Source organism: Micromys minutus, assembly GCF_963924665.1.
Source record: "Micromys minutus genome assembly, chromosome: 21".
NCBI lineage: Eukaryota > Metazoa > Chordata > Mammalia > Rodentia > Muridae > Micromys > Micromys minutus.
This window is the reverse complement of record NC_137956.1, coordinates 13393009-13406678: the sequence shown is the minus strand read 5'-3', so window position 1 is coordinate 13406678 and position 13670 is coordinate 13393009.

Genomic DNA, 13670 nt, shown 5'->3' with positions numbered 1-13670 from the left:
GTGTACTCTAAAATAAAACACAAGCGGAGTGGTCTCTTCACTTACCAGAATCGTCTGCCTGTGCACATATCTATTCTAGTTTTGATATCCTGACTTAAAGTAGACATGTTCTCTCTCCACAGTCTATTAGATTATATCTTCTCTGTATCAGAAAGCATTACTGTTTATAACCTTAGGATGCTCTCTCACCACATATACTTCAGAGCTTCGCAGAAAGGGGGCAAGCATAGCTCCAGCCCACTTAAATTGTTCAAGCATGCATGGGAAGCTGGGTATGGTGTCGCCGTCCTCTAACGCCAGCGCTTGGGAGACAGGAGAGCCACCCGGGGGTTCAAGGCCACTCCTGGTGGAATTCTCCACAGTGAGTTCCAGGCTATCCTAATAATGAAGGCCTGTCTCAAAAAGGTGAAAACAAACAGCCAAGATTGATAATTGTGTTGTTAAAAACCCGTGTACTGAAACCGGGATGCGATTTTATTGTAGTGTGGGTCGGTGTGTCCCATTCATTCTTTACCAGTGCTCTCCTGTGCTCCTCCCTGCCCAGCTCTGTGGAGCTAGAGTCTCACCAGTTCTTAAGATGGAGTCCAGTGCTTACTGCACGCTGGATGAACAGTAACAACACAGATGTTTGTGTTTTGATTTGTGTTTATGTTTCTGTCTGGGATGGGAGAAAGCTTATGTGGCTCCAGGTCTGCACAATATCAGAGAACCTGGGTCTTTAACTGACCTGGAACTTTCCTGATGATATAAACCTGCCTCCCAGTTTGTTACCCCTGATATTAAAGGTGTTGGGTACCCCCCTGATATCAAACCATGCTTGGGTTCTTGGGAATCTGTGGTAGTTTGAATGAGATGCCCACCCTGCCCCCACCCCAGGCTCCCATTCTTGAGTGGGTGAGTCATCTCCAGTTAGTGGAACTGTTTGGGAAAGATTCCTCTCCTCTCTGTCTGCCGCCTGTGGAGTTAGGTTGAAAAGCTCTCAGTTGCGGCTGTACTGCCATGCCTGCCTGCTTCCTACCATGATGATCATGGATTAACCCTCGAAGTTTGATCAGTTGCTTCCTTTGAAAAGAGTTGCCTTGGTTGCAGTGTCTCTTCATAGAGTAGACCAGTGACTTAGCAGGATCTGCATTCAGGTCTTTACATATGAAAGGTAAGAACTTTACCAACTGACCCACGTGTTTAGTCATGCCCCCTTTTCTTTTGTTTTAGAGACCAGGTTCCATGTAGCCTAGGCTGCCCTCAAACTCTCAATCCTTCTGCTGTTGCCCCCAGAGTGCTCAGACCACAGGCCTGCCAGTCAGGCCTGGCTTTGACTTTTTTTTTTTTTTTTTAAAGATTTATTTAGTTATGTATACAGACCAGAAGAGGGCATCATATCCCATTACAGATGGATGTGAGCCACCATGTAGTTGCTGGGAATTGAACTCAGGACCTCTGGAAGAGCAGTCAGTGGTCTTAACCTCTGAGCCATTTCTCCAACCCCAGCTTTGACATTTTTCTGTCAATAGGTTCTTACTAAGTTGCCCATACTGGCCTTGAACGCACTTGTAGCCCAAGCAAATTTTGAATTGGCAATGCTCCAGTCTCAGAATCCAGAGCACCGGGGATTACAGGCTTAAATCAAGTGTGGCTAAAGGCCTATTTCAAAAGGTCAGTCAGACAAAACAAACCCGCAAAACAAACTGATAAAAAGGCCATCCAGAACCAGATCCAGTGAAGCAAGCCTGTTATCCTAGACCTCAGAGGTTTAAAGAGAACTTGGGAGCTCAATACAGAACCACCATGAAATACTGATGATTGTGAGCCACCATGTGGATGCTCAAAATGTAGGTCTTCTGCAAGAGCAACAGGCACACTTAACTGCTGAGCCATCTCTCCAGCCCTGGTCTCCTGAATTTTATATCAATACCCAATAGTTTCCTTTCACGTTTCCTTTAAAAATAAATTTTGTTTATTTATTTGGTGGTACATATAGCACAAGGGAAGGTCAGAGGACAACCTGTGAGGGTTAGTTCTCTCCTTCCACCATGTAGGTCCTAGGGATGAAACCCAGGTTGTCAGATTTGAAAGCAGCACCTTTACCTACTGAGCCATCTCTCCAGCCATTTTTTTTTCGTTTGTTTTGACAAAGTGTCACTATGTAGGGTGGCTTCAAATTTTCAGTAATCCTGCATTAGTCTCTACTGTTGGGGTTGCAAGTGTGGGCCTCTGCATCTGACTGTTTCTTATTAAAGTGAATGTATGGTTGTTAGAGGACAGGAGTCAGTTCTCTCTTTCACCTTTCTGAGGCAGACCTTCTCTTGTTCCTGGTATCCAGAATACTCCAGGTTAGCTGGCCTGTAAGCTTCAGGGTGATCTGCCTCCCATCTCGGAGAAGGGATGTAGGATTGCAGATATGTGTAACCACATTCGCTTTCCCCCTACAGGTTCTGGGGGTTGAACTCAGGTTGACAGGCTTGCTGGGCAAGAACCCTCACCCATGAGTCCAGCTCACCACACTCCTTTTAATTGACATGCATTCGTTGTTCACAGTGACAGCTTCCATAAAAACATTTCCGTACAAGGGCATTGCTAAGTTATTTCTCTGTCATGGGTGAAATGAGCCAATTCAATCCAGATGAGATTAGATGCAGGTTTGTTGGGAAGCTGTTCTGGGGCATGTTAAGTGGCTTCAAGGACTGAGGCAACGAGTCGCCATGGGAAGGGAGAGAGAGGCTAAGGGAGAGAGAGAGAGAGAGAGAGAGAGAGAGAGAGAGAGAGAGAGAGAGAGAGAGAGAGAGAGAGAGAGAGAGAGAGAGAGGGAGAGAGAATAGGAGAGGGAGAGAGAATGAGAGGGAGAAAGATCAAAATGTCTGGATTGTATAGGGAGGAGCCTCTGGGAGAAGGGTAGCCCAACTCCTGGGAGGCAAAGTTTAAGGTTGAGGGCATGGTATGCAATACCTGAAGGATGCTGGGAGATCCAGAAGCCAGGTCTGCTTTGGTATGTAAAACATGCGCCTCAGGCCCTTGTCGGTCCGGAAACCAAATACTAGGGCCTTGTGTTTCCTAAGCAGTCCTTCTACCACTGAAGTGTAATCTCAGTCTTTAGCGAGCCTTTTGACAGTTGCTGCTGCTGCTGAGGTGGTATTAGTATGTAAGCCTGGCTGGCCCTGAACTCAGAGATCCTATCACCTCTGCCACCTGAGAACTGGAATCAAAAGTACATACCACTGCTGGCTTGGATTTAGGTTTATTTTATGTGTATGAGTGTCTTGCTTACATTTATGTATGTGGGCCATGTGCATCCATGGTACCCAAGCAGCCAGAGGAAGGCGTTAAGACTTTCTGGAATTGGTGTTACATGTGAGCCACTACATGGGTTCTGGGAAAAGAGCACTTGCAGCAAGTGCTCTTACCCACTGAGCCATCCCTCCAGACTCCTTAGTGGCTTCTTCTTCTTCTTCTTCTTTTTTTTTTTTTAATTATTTATTATTTATTCTTTTGTAAGTACACTGCAGTTGTCCTCAGACACACCAGAAGAGGGCATCAGATCCATCACAGATGGTTGTGAGCCACCATGTGGTTGCTGGGAATTGAACTCGGGACCTTTGGAAGAGCAGTCAGTGCTCTTAACCATTGAGCCATCTCTCTAGCTCTTGGGGAATCTCAAAACAAGATTATTCAATAGATTCAGAGTAAGATTATTTGTTTTACACTAAATATATCTTACTTTGCTCCATCCCTGTGACCTAGAGCATTACTTTAGAGTTCCACCATTTCTTTCTTCCATGTCATAGTCTTTCCAGGTACATATGTGTAGCATTCTTCTACCATCAATACTATAATCAATAGTTTTCATCACATGTTGGAGCAACACAATCAGTTTTTGTTTCTCCTTTGGTTTCTCCTGGGGTGGTTTGAATAGGTTTGGCTCCCATAGACTCATGTGTTTGAATGCTTGGCCCACAGGGAGTGGCCCCATTAGGACATTTGGCCTTGTTCAAGAAGGTGTGGCCTTGTTGGAGGAAGTGTGTCATTGTGGAGGTGGTCCTTGAGGTCTCCTACACTTGAACTCCACCCACTGTGGAATTCCAGTCTCCTGGCTGCCTACAGATCTAGATGTACAACTTTTAGCTTCCCCAGCAACAAGTTTGAATACATGATGCCATACTTCCCACCATGATAACAATGGACTGAACCTCTGTAAGCTAGCCCCAATGAAATATTTGCCTTTGTAAGAGTTGTCTTGGTCATGGTATCTCTTCACAGCAATAAAACCCCAAGAAGACTCTAATATTTAATGTTTGGTTTTTATTTTTGTATAGTAACAGAACTTGTAGAATGAATTGCTCTTGTATATAGAAATGAGATGAAGTTCAGGGTTGTTGAGGACACGATAAAAGTCAGCAGATTGGCAAAGTGGTCCAAGTGTATAGGAAGAAATTCGTCATCTACATGGAACAAGTCTAGTGAAAAGAGGCCAGTGGCACAACTGCCATGTGGGCACCCACCTAGCAAGGTGAGTATCACTAGGCTATCGCTGGACAAGGTCCCCAGGAAGATCCTGGAAAGGAAAGCCAAGTTCTGACAAGTAAGAAAAGAGAAGAGCAAATACAAGGAAGAAATGATATGGAGAAGATGCAGGAGTAGAGGCATTTCATACAAGACTCAAGACTTTCATTAATGATTGCTTAAGTGAGTCAGAGAGAGCGAGGGGTGGGGGAGGGAGAGAGAGAAAATGGAGGGGTGCTGCTTACTGCCTTGCTTCCCATGGCTTACTCAGCCTGTTTCTTATATAACTCAGGACTACAAGCCCAGGGATGGCTCTACCCACTGTGGGTTGGGCACTCTCCCATTGATCACTAATTGAGAACATGCTTAAATGTAATGAGAAATACAGCTGGATCTCATGGAAGCATTTTAACGGAGGCTACTTAGTCTCTGATGACTCAAGGTTGTGTCAAGCTGATGCACAAAACCAGCTGGTGCACTTGTTTTTAAAATCCCAGAACTGCAAGCTCGTGCAAAGGAGAACAACCTTGAGTGTTGTGGCAGTTAGGTGATAGCTCTATTTGGCTGGCTAGTGAGCCAGCTCCAAGGATCCATTGGCTTCTCTTTCAAACGCTGGGTTTACACGTTCACATCACCATGCCCAGCGTCTCACATGAGTTTTCAGGATCAAGTTCAGGTCCTCACACTTATATAGTAAACGTTTTACCAACTGAGCTTTTTCTACATCCCAATTCCTGCCTGCCCGCCTTTCCTTCCTCCTTCTCTTTCAGTCTAAACTCAAATTCACGATATAATAGAGGATGACCTTGAATTTTGATTCTCCTGCCTCTAGAACAGGATTATAGGGTGAGCCACCATCCCTGGTTTATGCCATATGTACTGTTCTCTTTCTGTGAAGAGATGCCAGTGACCACAGGAAGTCTTATGTAACAAAGCCTTTAACTGGACAATCACAGTTTCAGAGACTTAGTCCATTATCATCATGACAGGGATTAGGGTGACAGAGAGCCTTGTGGGTGTTCAGAATAGTCCTTTGCAACAGTAGCCAGCGCTCTTAACTGCAGAGCCAGCTCTTCAGACCCAGATTACAGTTTTTAAATAATGTATTTGATTCATTGGCTTTTTCTTCTCCCACTGCTATTTGTTCTTATTCACATAGACTACAGAATTTTAACTCTCCATTTTATTTAAATTTAAAGTAAAACTCACTTTAGAAAATTAAGATTATTCAACTCGTGGAAGAAAGCTTCCTGCTAACAACAACAACAAAAATTTTTTTTAAAGAAACTAGGTTTTATTTTTAAAGCCTTCTAAAAATACCACTAGGCTTTAAAATTATTTTTCCCTTTTCCCCCAAAATGGTGGCAGCTGTGCAGTCTTACTACCAGCCAGAATGTTGCTTTCCACTTCCACTGAGTGCCATTCCTCTGCATTAATCAGGCTATTTTGGATGACATTTGCCATAGCTTGGGAGAAATACTGACACATGATTACATATTGAACAGACATAAAAATCACTACTCGTGATTATATATGCATTGAACAAGTTGGAATCATTTTGCATTCTTTTTTTTTTTTTTCTTAAAGTATTTTTTAATTTAAAGTCCCTTTAAACTTTGTATTCTGTTCTGCGGCCTCTAAGAGAAAAGAGGAGGGGAATATCCCTCTTGTACTGTAAGATCATTTGTCACCATCGCCCTGAATACCAACTGTCTCCCTGGGAAGAAGAGCATAAGGACAGCTGTGTGGGAGGAAGCCCAGACACTGTGCCTCTGGACTGACCACCTATTCAGAAGATCCAGGCTTCTACTCTGTACCGTGAGAATCCTCTCCAGCAGTGAGCCTTCTGCTTCTTACCTGCTTCCTCTGAAGTACTCGCTGTTTCAGCTGATTGGCTTGTTTTCTCATCCCAGCGACCCCCAATCTCCTTACCTCATCTCTCAGCATTCCTTTCACTCAGGGACAGCTAGCCTCACTGATAACTTCCCTTGGCCCTTTCTCTCTAGGTTCCCTCCTGGAACTGCCTATTCAGGCACCCGGTCAACAGTCCCTCCACACCCCAGTATCCTGAAAGCCCAGGAGGGAAGGGACAGAAGCCCTCAAGGTCTTCATTTGCATTAAAAAAAACAAGCAGAGTGAATTGTTCATTAAATAAGCCCAGCCCCACCCCCCAGAATTCCAAACTCCACCCCCACCTTAGCCTCTAAAATTTGATGGCTTACAGGACTGCTTTCTATTGTTCCAGTGCAGCATTTGGGTATTATACATATTTTTATTTTGGTTAGTGGGTTTTGCTCTAGTTCTGATTTACTGAGGCTTGATTAAAACAGGCTGTCAGGGAGTCCTGGTCAACTCTGGGAATGAACCAACCTACACACAGCATTTGGAGTCTCTGAAATGTGTTCCCTACTACTCTCTTTCCACTCTCCCTCTTTTGTGTGTCTCTGCCCTACCCCCCACCCCACGCCAGCTATTTTGTCTCTCTTGATATAGACTTTATTCAAAAATCCCATTGGTTCATATGTTTGAATGCTTGGTCCCAGTTGGTGAAACTCGAAAGCATTAGGTGATGTGGTCTTCTTGGAGTAGGTGTGACCTTGTTGGAGATGTGTCACTGGGTTTCAAAAGCCTTTAACAGACAGGCAAACAGGCAGTCTGTCTGTCTCTCCAACTTTCTCTCTCTTTTCTCTTCCCCCTCTGTTCCCTCTGCCCCTCTGTCTCAGCAACTTGCAGATCAGAAGTGAGCTCTTGGCTCTGCAGTTAGGAGCACTGGCTATTCTTCCAGAGGTCCTGAGTTCAATTCCCAGCAACCACATTATGGCTCACAACCATCTGTAATGGAATCTGATACCTTCTTTTGGTGTGTGTGTGTGTGTGTGTGTGTGTGTGTGAAGACAGCTACAGTGTATTCATATACATAAAATAAATAAATCTTAAAGAAAAGAAAGAAGTTGTAGATTTATGTTAAAAGGTGACACGTGATTGGACAAGAGGGGTAGGTGGGGAAAGGTCTGGAGCAGAAGTGGAGGCAGGAGGCAGAGAAGGGAGATTGCAGGAGGAACGAAGATGGAGGCAGATGTTTATGTCTTTCTCAGCATATCTCTTCATAAATAAGGTTGTAATGAATGTTTCATTAGAGATGGAATTGTACAAGATCTTATAAAGACTTATAAAGGTTAGCAAATTATATCTATTGGATCAGAGTAGTTTGGTGTATTCTTTGATGTGACTACTTAATTGAGTTCAAAAGCTATACTGATGGAACGCATAAAGCCCACCAGAGTTGGGAGGTTTGTGTGTCAGGCTTGGCAACAACACACCATGGGAAAGTGAGTGAAAACAACATGCTGGAGTGGTTGTATCCACCCGGGATAGAAACAAGAGGGGTGGCAGAGTGAACTGCACCAGAGTTCACAGAGGCAGCGTGTCTTAGTTAGGGTTTTACTGCTGTGAACAGGCACCATGACCAATGCAAATTTTATAAAGAACAGCATTTAACTGGGGCAGGATTACAAGTTCAGAGGTCCAGTCCAGTATCAAGGTGGGAGCATGGCAGCATCCATACAGGCATGGTTCAGGAGGACCTGAGAGTCCTACATCTTCATCCGAAGGAAGCCAGGAACAGACTGGGCCTCCTCAGGCAGCTAGGAGGAGTGTCTCCAAGCCCACCTCCACAGTGACACACTTCCTCCAACAAGGCCACACCTTCTAATAGTGCCACTCCCTGGGTCAAGCAAAGCATCACACAGCATAAGGCTGCCAAGTTAGAGATCTCAGCAGTGCAGATGGCCCAGCGGAAGATGACAGAGCATGGGATAGAAGGTTAAGCCTTCATCTTAATATTTACTGCATCATGAAGTGAGCTCTCAGCTACTGCTTGGGCACGGCGTCCGGCTGCCTGCCTCCTCACCGTGCTCCCTGCTACGATGGCAATAGTCGAATCCTCAGAAATTGTAAGCTGTTCTGCAGTTAAACACGTTTCTGCAAGTGTTGCTTTGATCGTGGTATCTCCTCACAGCAATAGAATAGTAATTAAGACAATGTCCAAATGTATTTGCTAACTTTTTTCGTTTTTTTTTTTTTTTTTTTTTTTTTTACTGTGATGAAATACCATGACCAAGAATACCCTGTGAAGAGTGGCTCCACGAGGGGAGAGCTCATGGCGGGCAGGGGAGGCAGGGCAGCACACTAGGGAGGGGAGGCAGACTAGGAGCCGTCCTTCAGCAGCGAACAGAGCCAGCAGAATGTGAAGTGGGAGCAGGGACGAGGTTATGAACTCTTAGAATGTGCTCCTCCCCTCATGATATACTTTCTTCAGCAAGCCTCCATCTCTTAAAGGTTCCACAACCTTTCACAAGCAGTGCCACAAGCTACACACAGAGCACCAAGTTTTCCAATGTGTGAGCCCACAAGGGGACATTTCTTACTCAAACCACCACGCAGAATAGACAGAAGATTCTGTTACATCCTGAGATGTAACATCCAGGAGATGAGAGCTCATTTGGAGGGTCTAGCAGGGGAACAGAGCTACTTGTATGTAACTGACTGAAGACCTTCCTCTGTGTTGGCATGCCATCCTCTTTGGCCAAGAGCACGTGAGGGAGGAACAGGTCACTGCTTATCGAGTTAGAACATCTGAATAAACTCTGGTGATCAATGGGGTGACATATATTGCAGCCAGCCCTCCCCACCCTGCATCCTCCTTCAAGAAGATGAGCAGAGAGTGTGACTATTTCGAAGTATCAGGAACAAACTTTTGGCGTGTTATAAAAAAGGGAAGAAGGCTGGTGTTCACACCTGTCACTGCACCAGGCTGACAAACACACTCTGTCCCCAGCTGTGACAGCTGGGTCCCCTGAAGCATATTTTTGGAAATCCTGGGCAATTCCCCAGTCTGTGTATTTTGTTGTCAGGCCTGGAAAAAGTCGAGGAAAAGGAGGATTTTCTGTTCACAAACAAGGTGAACGGGTGTCAACCACAAGATGAAGAGAAGGGAGATAATGTGACACTCACAGCTCCCCGAAGCAGATGAATTCCACATTGGTCATTGTACGCTGGGCAGACCCTGCTCCCAGCTTTGTCAGCCAAGCAGCTGAAAAGAAACTGAACGGCTGTGCCACACAGATAAACACCAGAGGAAAGAACTATTAGATGCTATTTTCCTCACTGAATGTTCACTCAGGGAAGAGCTTAAAGCTTGGCTTGTATGTTAATAAGAGTGAGTCCTCTGAGCCAACTGTGGTCATATTGTCAAAATTTTTAAGGATTTAAAACAAAAATTTTACTCCGTGTGTCTGTGTGTGTGTGTGAACAAACATGGGTGTAGTTGCTCCCAGAGGACACAAAAGGCCTGTCATATCCCTTGGAGTTGTTGTTACATGTAATTGTGAGCCATCTGATTTGGGTGCTTGCAACTGAGCTAACCTATCCTCTTAACCTCTCTCTGCCCCCTTGAAACAATCACTTTTAAAGAGAGTGCGTGCGATGGTCGCTAGGCAGAGCCACATCACTTCGTAAAGCACTTTCATTTGGCCACGTGGTCTTTTACACTCAGAAGGAAAGTACAACCAAAGATTAAGACATCCACGATGGTATAAAACAAACAACAACAACAAAGCTAAACTAGATTTGAAAAGTACAGTTGACCTAGGCTGTGAAGGCCTGCCAAGTGGGGTAGTTACAGTCGTTCCTTCTGTGGTCATACTTTTCCTAACATAAACAAAACACCATTTGTATATTCCGAATAATTCCCCTTTGCTTTAAAAGGTCAATATGAGACTGGGACTATGCCAAACACATTTCAGCATGTTTGAAATTGGATCTTTGGACCTATATAGTAAAAATGGGCTGTGCCTATTATAACCTTAGTAGTCATGCTATTAATCTCAGGACACCGTGTGCTCCGCTGCTGTCTTAATTTTATCTGATCTCACAGTTGGTCTGTACTCTCAGATGATCCGCTAACGTAACTCCATATACCTTGGCCCGATTGATCACCCTCCAACACCCTAATGTCTGCAAAAATGGGTACCCTAAACCTTTCTGGGCCAAATTTCAGGGAGAAGCAGCTAGTGTGATTTGCCATCCATTTGCTAAATAATTTTAGGGCACCAAGTCATAAGGGAAAATTGTTACATTGCTACACAGATATTAGTAGGTTTAGAGGTCATTAAGGGATGATCCTTCCCCTGTGAATTCTGTATGCTTTCCCTGACCCTCTAGGTCTTCTCACTCTTTCTCTGAAGTCCCCCTGCTTTCTGCAATATGGCTGCTTGCCTGTCATGTAGCTGTTGACTGACTCCCTCTACTGAACCTTTATATGGACTTGAACCTCAACTTCAATGGCTCAACTTTTAAGCCTTGTCATCTTAACTGCCTAATCAGTCTTGTATCCCAGAGACTAGACTTTTCATTCAGGATACTGCCAAAAGATATATACACAGTATTCTTCTCCTTTAAAATTTCTACCAGAGACTGCACCAAGGCTCTCTTGTTGAAACTACCCTTGTCCAGTAGGAAAATGCTGTGAGAGCAATAGCCATGTCTCCTTCACCAAATAGAATCAAAAGTGGAGAATGTGGGCCAGGGATAAGAAGTTTTGTGAAGCTGCTCCATTTTGATTGAACCATGACAGCATTAACGTAACACTTAGAAAAATCTCTTAACCTACTCCATTGTCCTGCCTGACTTCCAAACCAGAAACATTTGGGATCATGTTACAGTTGGAATTCACTCCCTATCACTTTTGGGATTCACTTCAAACAATACAATTTAGCTCAAGATAATTTCCCAGCTCTAGTAGGATGTCACTGACCTTTTTATCTTAGCATCTGGGAGACAAAGACAGGCACATTTTTAGTAAGTGTTGTACCAGCCTGGTCTACATAGCAAGCAGTCAGCTAACAAGGACTGCACAGTATTTTTTAATAAGGAAAGAGTAAATTTCCCATTTAAAACCATATAGTGTGTTTGAAGTCAGCCTGGGCTATATGTGGTTCAGTTGAAAGAAATAAATAAAGAAGGGAAGAAAGGAAGGAATGAAGGAAGGAAGGGGGAAGTCTAATATCTACCTTGGAACAAAATTATTGTCAGAAAAATTAAGTTCTACTTAATTGATGTTGGATGTAAAACTGAATTGAATTTAACATTGTATTTAACAAATAAAAATAATATTATTTCGAGACTCTAAATCACAGTGGCTGGAGGGATGTCTCAGACGTTAAGAACACTACTTACTAATCTTCCAGAGGACCCAGGCTCAGTTTCCAGCACCCACAGGTGGCTAAGAACCACCTGTAACCCCAGTTTCAGGGACTCTAATGCCTTGCTCTGCCTTTCTCAATCACTGTCCTCATGTGGGACACAGAGACACATGCAAGCAAGACACTTGTGCATATGAAGTAGAAATAAGCAAGTCTTTTGAAACAACCGGATCACCAATATACATCGTAACTAGTCGTCCCATGAAGTTCAAGAAAGCCATCAGTTTGTTCTTTCGCCACTTTCCCTACTCACAGTTCCCTTTCTCAAGACATGCTCAATTCTTCTAGGTCTTTAGCTGACATATGCTGCTATATATGTAAATATTCCACTTATACTATCATTAAATCTTAAGCTGATACTTCCTTCGGACTTGAAACCATGAGATAGGATGCTTAGACCCCCCTCCCCTTTTTGAAGGACCCCACCCCTTCACTCTGTAGTAGTGAATGGTCTTAGTAGTCTGGAGTGCTGGAATTATAGGCACTCAATAACATGGCAGAGCCTTGTACATATTCGATAGGCGTTCTAGGAACTGAACTGTATCTCCAACTACAGAGAATCATGCAGTGGGGGTAATGAATACCAAAGCCAGCTACGGTTACAACGAAAGATGCTACAACTGTATGATGAGAAGTTGGGGGGAGGGGTAGGTTTGATTAAAAAATGTATTAGTTAGGGTTCTCTAGAGTCACAGAACTTATGGAATGTTTCTATATTGAGGGAATTTATTGTGATTACTTACAGTCTGTAGTCCAACTAATCCAACACTGGGCAGCTGTGAATGGGAAGTCCAAGAATCTAGTGGTTTCTCAGTTCCAGGAGGCTAATTGTTTCAGCTGGTAGAAGTAGGTTCTAACAGATGGGCTGGCATTTAAGTGCAAGCAGATGAAGAAGAGTGAATCTTACTTCTTCCAAAGCCTTTATGTAAGTCTCCAGCAGAAGGTGTGGCCCAGATTAAAAGTGTGTAGCACTACGCCTGCATCTGGGATTTGCTTTGTCCCAGGCTGACCTTGAACTCAGAGATCTGCTTGCCTCAGTCTCCTGGGATTAAAGGCATGTACTACCTGGCCTGGGCCTAAACTTTCTGTGACCACTATGCCTCAAGATCTCCATGCCAAGATCCAGGTCAGAAACTTGTGTTTCAGCCTCAAGATTTGAATCATAGGTGAGCTCTTCAATTCTGCATTGTAGTTATTCCAGAGATAGTCAATTTGACAACCAAGAATAGCCACCACACATATATTCAAGCATTATAAATCAATGTGGCCTTTAAAAGATCCCATGACCAAAAACAAAACAAAACAAAATAAAATGCTAGGTGTTAGGGAAAAATTATTAAACTATATAATATACAGAGCCCTTAAATGTCTGAAAATATTTTTTAAGATTTATTTATTTATTATGTACACTGTAGCTGTCTTCAGACACACCAGAAGAGGGCATCAGATCCCATTACAGATGGTTGTGAACCCCCATGTAGTTGCTGGGATTTGAACTTAGGACGTCTGGAAGAACAGTCAGTGCTCTTAACCACTGAGCCATCTCTCTAGCCCCTGAAAATATTTTTTTTAGCTTCCATACTAGTTTGTTGGTTTGGCTGAATTCAAGTCTGAAATATAAAATAACTTAATAACTTAAGCTGAACCAGTCTTTTTGATTTTTATATATTTGCTTTTTGTTTTGTTTATTTAACAAAAGCTGGAATTCGTCCAGAAAGAGAAACCACAACTGAGAAAATGCCCCCATCTAATAGCCTGTAGGCAAGTCTGTAATTTCATGATTAATAATTGATACGGAGGGGCCACTGGGACGGTGCCACCTGTGGGAAGGTAGTCTTTGGCTGATCTACGAAAGTCGACTGAGCAAGCCATGATGAACCCACAAGTAAGCAGCAAATCTCCATGGGCTCAGTT